The sequence below is a fragment of the Talpa occidentalis genome, unplaced genomic scaffold (genome assembly GCF_014898055.3).
Source record: "Talpa occidentalis isolate TD23 unplaced genomic scaffold, MPIMG_talOcc4v2.1 talOcc4.5, whole genome shotgun sequence".
NCBI lineage: Eukaryota > Metazoa > Chordata > Mammalia > Eulipotyphla > Talpidae > Talpa > Talpa occidentalis.
In genome coordinates this window covers 131,468,457-131,475,553 of record NW_023604861.1, presented here as the reverse complement: position 1 = coordinate 131,475,553, position 7,097 = coordinate 131,468,457, and positions in this window count along the sequence as shown.

Genomic DNA, 7,097 nt, shown 5'->3' with positions numbered 1-7,097 from the left:
CACTTATTCAATTCCATTTGTGGCTGTGTGTTTTCAGGAAAAGCCATACTGAATGACAGACTCATTTGTGGACCCAGTCATTTATTATTGATCATCCTGGTAGATTTTGGAGAACTTCTCTGCAAACCTGGAGACTATTTTTGACATCTGAGATCTTGTTATAGATGTAGAGCTTAGACTTGAGGCTAACTCTGGTCTTTAGTTTTTCTATGACAGTGGCAAGGCCATTTCCATTTCAGAAAGTCAAAATGCTTTGCCTGTACTAGACACAGTATAGCAGAATGATGCTTGAACTCTCTTCCCTGCCATTTGCCTCTTTCTTGAAGATTTAATCACATACATGGCCTGCTTGTATATACACAGAGAATAATATGTAAACTCCAGCTCCAGCTTTGGTTTACAGGGTCCAATAATATACTGCATTTTATGGTTCTTATTTTATCTTCACCCAAACTTTAGGCAAGGGACATATAACAATTCAGTCTCATTTGGTCAAACCTTAATGGGCTGAGATAGGTTTCTGATCTCTCCGCAGTTTGAGTATCAGGAGAAGCTTCTGTTAAAATTCCCAAAGGGTCTTCTAGATAATAAAACATGCAGACTGTCATTTAGACTGCCCAGGTTTGAATCCTTTCTCCTATTCCTACTACTTCTCTCTCTGTGATCCAGGGCAAGTTGTTTAATTTTCCTCAATCTACAACTCCATTTACAAACAGTAGTTAATAATGATATCTATATCAAATGGTAGTTGTGATGGTTGAAATATTATAAAGACCTGAAAATAATGATTGACATTCACAAGTGATTAATGTTATTTTTTATTTCTATTCATAATTTTGCTACAATTATAGTGCAGAATTCAAATAGAAAAAAGATAACTAATTTAATCTCCACTGCAATCTACTTGTAGGAAAAGAAGTTTGAAAATACTCCTTGCACCTGTGTATACCCAATCAAAAGACAGTTTGATGATTCTTCCATACACTAAACTCTGTCGTCTTGGTACAGAAAGTGAGGAGGACAGACTAGGATGGGCTGGGCACTGAGGAACAATTGAGAGCAAAAGCTGGAGAGCTCTGAGACATGTGTTCTACAAAGCACAGGAGAACAATTTTACAGAGGTGAGGACTTAAAACAGTTTTTGGTGTCTGGCTGTTTCATCTAGCCTACATCACAGATCAGCTTTTGTTTTGGTCCCTTCCATGGTGCTTCTGTATAATTCGGGTATTGAATGAGCTCAATATATTCAAGTATCCACTTATGTCCTTTGATTATTTTTTTTCTTCCATACCATACAATCTAGAATAGAATAGAAGTCTACTGAGTGTTTTGAGTTATTTTATGGATTGATATTTAAATCTGTAGGTATATTGGTTTTTTTCTGTGTACTGAGGATATTTAAGAATTGTTTATATATTTTTTCAGGTTCCCTAATTTGTTTTCCTTTACTGTCTTCTAATTGTTAACTGTTATTTTGCATGGAAAACTACACATACATCTAGGCAGCTGTATGTGTAAGGTTCTCTAGAGAAACAGAATAAATAGTATGTACATAGAGGAGATTTACTATGAAAATTGGCTCATGTGATGATGGAGGCTGAGAAGTTCCCTAATAGGCTGTATGCAATTTGGAGAACAAGAAAAACCAGGGTGTTATCCAGTTCATATCTGAGGACCTGAAAACTAGGGGCTTGATGGTATAATTCCCAGTATAATGTCAAAGGCTTGAGAACCTTTGGGGCTGCTGGGTCAAATCTAGAGTCTGAAGGTTCCAGGAGTTTTGATATCCAAGGGAAGGAGGAGAAAATATATATCCCAGGTCAAGAAGAGAGAGAGAGGATTCACCCTTCCTCCATCTACTTGGTTGTGTTTGGACCCTCAACTGATTGGATGGTGCCCGCCCACACTGGGGGTGGATCTTCTTTACTCATTCTAGTGGTTTAAATACTAATCTCTTCCAGAAATATCTTCACAGACACATTGAGAAATAATGTTTTACCAGCTATCTGGGCAGCTTTTGTCCCACCTAGTACATCTGACACATAAAATTAACTATCACAGCAGCTTATCTTTTTATTTGACTTGGCTTCCTGTCTCCATGGGTTCAAACTTGGTAATAAAGACAAATTGGTACGAAATTATGACATTGTCATGCAAACCTTCCAGGTCACTAGGAATTGGGTTTGATAATGAAAATTATCATTGTCAGTTCAAGTTGTGAATGAAATTTTAAAAAGAGAGGATTTTAAAGACATTTTTGATTATCACCAACATGAACAAGTCTAAGTAGGTATTTTCCATCTATTTTCTGAAAATCTTTTTTGATTATTGCTGTGGTTACCAAGAAGACTATTCTTATTTCCTTGACAATGCCAAGGGGATATTGCAGAGTGATTAATGGGACATGATTTCCATTTGGTCATCCTTCTGCTATGTCTTATTCTCTTGGGGGAATTGTGATAGCATTCAGATTTTCAGGAGACACTTGTAGACTCCTATTTATTTAGCTAGTAGGTTTTCTTAATCTAGGATGCATATGAATAATACCGCTTAGCACTAATGTCCTGGGAAGACTCCAAAGATGTTTTTCCTCAAGTAAGAGCATGACCACCCTGATCCAACCTGATCTTAGAAATAAATATTGTGGAAGGTAGTTCTGAATTTATATTCAAGTTCTATAAATACAAAAATAACTCTGTGTTAGAATGGATCACATTCTGTTGTGGATCATTTTACAGGTCAGTACCTATACACCTTTCCCCAGAAGAGTTCTAAATTGAGATGGGTTCAGATGTAACTCTGCTAGTCATTGTCTTTGGATCACTTAGTCCACTCAAATTTAATAATTTTTGTTCTCAAAATTAGAATAATATCAATATATCAGAGGCTGGCAGCATAATAAAATGCCTAACGATAGGGAAGAATTATTATTTTCTTTTAGTGAGTTTTGAAGATAGACTTTTGCAGAAAGCATTGTAGTGATCCTATGAACAATACTGTAGGGTAAAGAAAATGTCAGGCTTTTCTGCCCTTCCGCCATCAGGATAGATGGTGGATCCTTGTCCTGAATGCATGCCTGATGGCGGACACCTGGAATAGGGTGTGGGCATAGGTAGATGGGATTCAGCTGAGCTGAGACTGTGCTTTTAAGGGCGGCGTCACGGGGGGACGCCAGCAGCAGAAGCAGCAGCAGCAGTAGCAGCAGTAGAAGCAGCAGCAGAAGCCAAGAGAGAAGCCAAGAAGCAGAGAACGCCAGTGAGCCCAGATAGAGTGAAGACTTGCTGGGGGCTGGGAGGCTGGCATGCCTCCCAGCCCCCCAGCCAGCACCCCTGCCTGCCATATGCCTGGTGAACCCCAAATAAAAAACCTGCAAAGCCACTGAGGACTCCAGGGCTCCTCCTTTACCCAGTCTGCTAGATCATAGAAAACCTGCTCAGTGTCCTGTTCCTGACTCTACAAATACCTTATCAACTGCATAAAGGAATTCATTGACAATGAGAACACATGGTCTAATGAGAGTTAAAATCAAGATTATCATAGAACATTTAGTATAGTTATCACAGACACTGTCTGTGATACAGAGAAGGTAGTTTGGGGAATATAATATCAGGACCAAAGTTAATCAACCAGGTGGTTGTAGAAGAGAAGAAAGACTCAGGAATTCCTGTCATCTCCTGTTGGCTTCCTGTATTTGTTTTTTGGAATGATGTAACTAAGCATCACTCATTTAGCAACTTAAAACAATACCTATTTAGGGCCTCCCCTGGTGGCTCAGCAGTTGAGCGCTGGGCTGTAAAGCTTCCTGCAGCCTGGGCAGCACCGGTTCGATCCCCTGCTGGCCAGCGAGGGCCCCACGTGGTATGCAGACCTCTCCTGCCTTGCCTGCTGCTCCCCTCAGCAGTGTATTTCGTCGGTCTGCCTGTTCTGTTCCCCGCTCTGGCTCTGGTGAATTCTCTCACCCTCCTGGCTTCTGACTGTACCCAGGGCATGTATAAATAAATCTTTAAAAAAAATAACCAAAAACACCTATTTATTATCTCATAGTTTCATAAGAAATCAATTTAAATGGGCTCATCTGGGTTCTCTGCTCAAGGCTTCCTAAAGCTGAAATTGAGGTGTGGACCTGGATGGGTTCTTATTTGGAAGCCCTGGAGAAGAATTTGCTTCCAAGCCCATTTGCATTGTTGGTAGAAGCTAGTCCCTTATCTCTGTAGGACCGAGGTTAGAGTTACTGGATGCCGGCTAAAGGATGCTCAGCTTCTGAAGGTCTTTCTTAGAGTCTTGCTCCCTGCCTCCCATCTCTTTAATGAAGAATGTCCCTTGGGTTGAATTTCTCCCCTACTTTGACTCTCTGCCTTTCTCTTTTGTTACCAGACCAAAAAAAAACCAAAAAAAACAAACAAAAAAAAAAACCCAAAAACCAAAACCAAAACAAAACAAAACAAAAAAACGTGTTTCTAAAGAACTCCCATGATTAGGTATGCCCACCTGGATACTTTCCTTTTCAATTAACTCCAAGGCAAGGGATGAGTAAACATAATTATAGCTACAGAATCCCTTTTGCCATGTAAAATAACATAACCATGGGAGCGATATCCCCTGTATTCACAGGGGAAGGAATTATCTAAGGGTGAGGGTCTTTTGTGGGGGTCATCTTAGGATTTTGCTTAGCACGCTCGTTTAATTGACTTTACCTTGGTGAGTGTTTAAAGCAGAGACCTAAATGAATAAAACCTAGGTGATCACCATTATCTATCTTAGGGAATAAAGGCTGCCCAGGGCTGTTCTAAGCACATGAATTAAAGATCCTTCTCTCCCCGCCCCCCCCTCCCCAAGTGTGTGGTCTGGAAAAGGTAATGTATGAACAGATGCCTGAGTCTGTTCTTAAGTCCCTTGGATTCTGTGTCTGGACATTTTTGGAGGAGAATCTCTAGAGGCCTGTGGTTCCTGAGGCAGGCAGAGGGCAGACCTGGCAGCACCTTGACGCCTCAATAGATATCACATACTCAAGATGTTTTCTTTGGAATAGTCCTGAAAATAAATGTGGGAATGAAGTGTTATGTCCTGCTTAGTTTCTTTATGTAGATGTGAAGGCTTCTCTTGTGATTGGCCTTCAAAATGACAATTCCAATATCTGATACTACTTACTACTTTTTATCTACCAAGTGCTGGAGAATGAAGCAACTTATATGAAGTCACAAAATTGATTATTGTTAGGATCAAGATTCTAATTCAGTCCTACCTACCTTTAAAGCTTACAATGATTGTTTGATTGCGCCACTTCTCCAAGTCGCTTCACCAGTGACTCTTTTATGCTGAGCTGAACAACAGGTTAATTTTAAATCTTAGGAATTTCACTGGAGAGTCTAAAGAACTGGGTGAGATGAGTCTTCATAGTCTCTGAATATGAGACCATGTCTCTACAAGTCTCAGAGCATGATTAAAATGTGGCTTCTCACATCAACTCTGTTTGTGATACGTATATGAGTACTCTTGCACAACTAAGCTGATCTGTGGAAATTCCTTGTCCAAAATATTGACTGGAGTCCAATATGTATATGCCAGACTCTGCAATATGTATATGCCAGACTCTGCCCAGATGGATGTATGTCAGTAAGCTGCTTTTATTGGTCAAGGTTGCAAAGTACAAGTTCTGGGAAGGCTATCCAGGGACTATATGCCATTCAGAACTCATTGGTAAAACATGAGCCATTTTTGAAGTTCATTTTCCATGAGTCAGTCCATCTTGATTATCTACAGGACTCAGGAATTACATAGACTTAGGGAGCCAGAGAACTCTGTTTCCATAGGACACTGGGATGGGATGTATTTGATGGACCAGGAAAGAATTTCAGAAATGTAAAATGCTTGTACTTTAGAAAATAATTTTTGAAGATTTTCCTGGGGTAAGTCTTAAAAGTAAAGATACTCTAAAACATAAGGTCCTGAACCATAAAAATGCCACTTAATTGCTGGGTAAATTTGGACTCTGAGCTTCTGTATTTTCATCTGTAAAATAGAAATTAAATACATACATACATCTCACCTGTTTGTCATGAAACGCAAAAGAAATCATACAAGGAAAAGCACATAGCACAGCTCACAATAAGATGTTAATAATAGATACATCTAAGACAACTTCCATTGAAAAATGCATGTTCAACAGGGAGCAAAGGTCAACTGGCAGATAGCCAAAGGGCTTGCCCATGTCTGGCCAAGTAGGAATTGGTGATTCCTTTCTCATAAAGCCAAGGGAGCCTGGTGCCAGAATCAAATCGGGGCCTTGCTTGTTTTAAAGAAGCCATGAGGCATTTTTTCCATTTTTCATTTGGCTTAGCCAAAATGGTCCATGTTCTCCTTTTATTCCCCTCCATCCTGCCTTCAACACCCACTTTCGTAAGTAAAGTCAACAAATGACCCCATTTTACCCATTAGTAACAGCCATTAGCGGGAAGGTTCCATACTCACCAGCGTTGACCAAACCCTGATTAGCCAAATACTGCCCACCGCCCTTTACAATGTGCACCTTTCTTTCCCCACGCCTGCCGTGGTTCTCCTAAAAGAAACATTTGTAGGGCTTCCCTCTGCAGTCCACTCTCCCTCACATCATTAATCAGCTTGCTATGCCGCATCCAAAGGGAAAAAAAATATTACCAAGTTTCCTGCTGCCTGTTGGCCATGAAAAGTGGTAAGTAGGACTTAACTATGTAGCCGCCTTGCATTTGTTCATGCACATAAGCTACCAGCGCTGGAGCGAGGTGTGGGTGTGTGAGGGAAGACACCCCAGGCTGGCTGTCTCTAATTGCTTCTGTCGGACATCCCGATGCTTCTGCTTTCCGGAGCTAAGCCTTGGCGAGGTCAAAGGAGAGGAGTAACTTCTGGCTTGGGGCCTTCAGGTCTTAAAGAACTTCCTTGAAGAACTCATCATCTGAGAGGGAAGTAAGGGGCATTCTCTATTAGGTAAAACAGAAAAAGAAAAATAAAAAAGAAAGATGAGTTGAGTTGTCTGCACACTCACATTCATCAACGCTGCCCCTGTGGTGTCGCTAAGTTGCTCCCTGGAGGAGGTGGCAGCGGCAGGAGCTTCCCCTCTGGGT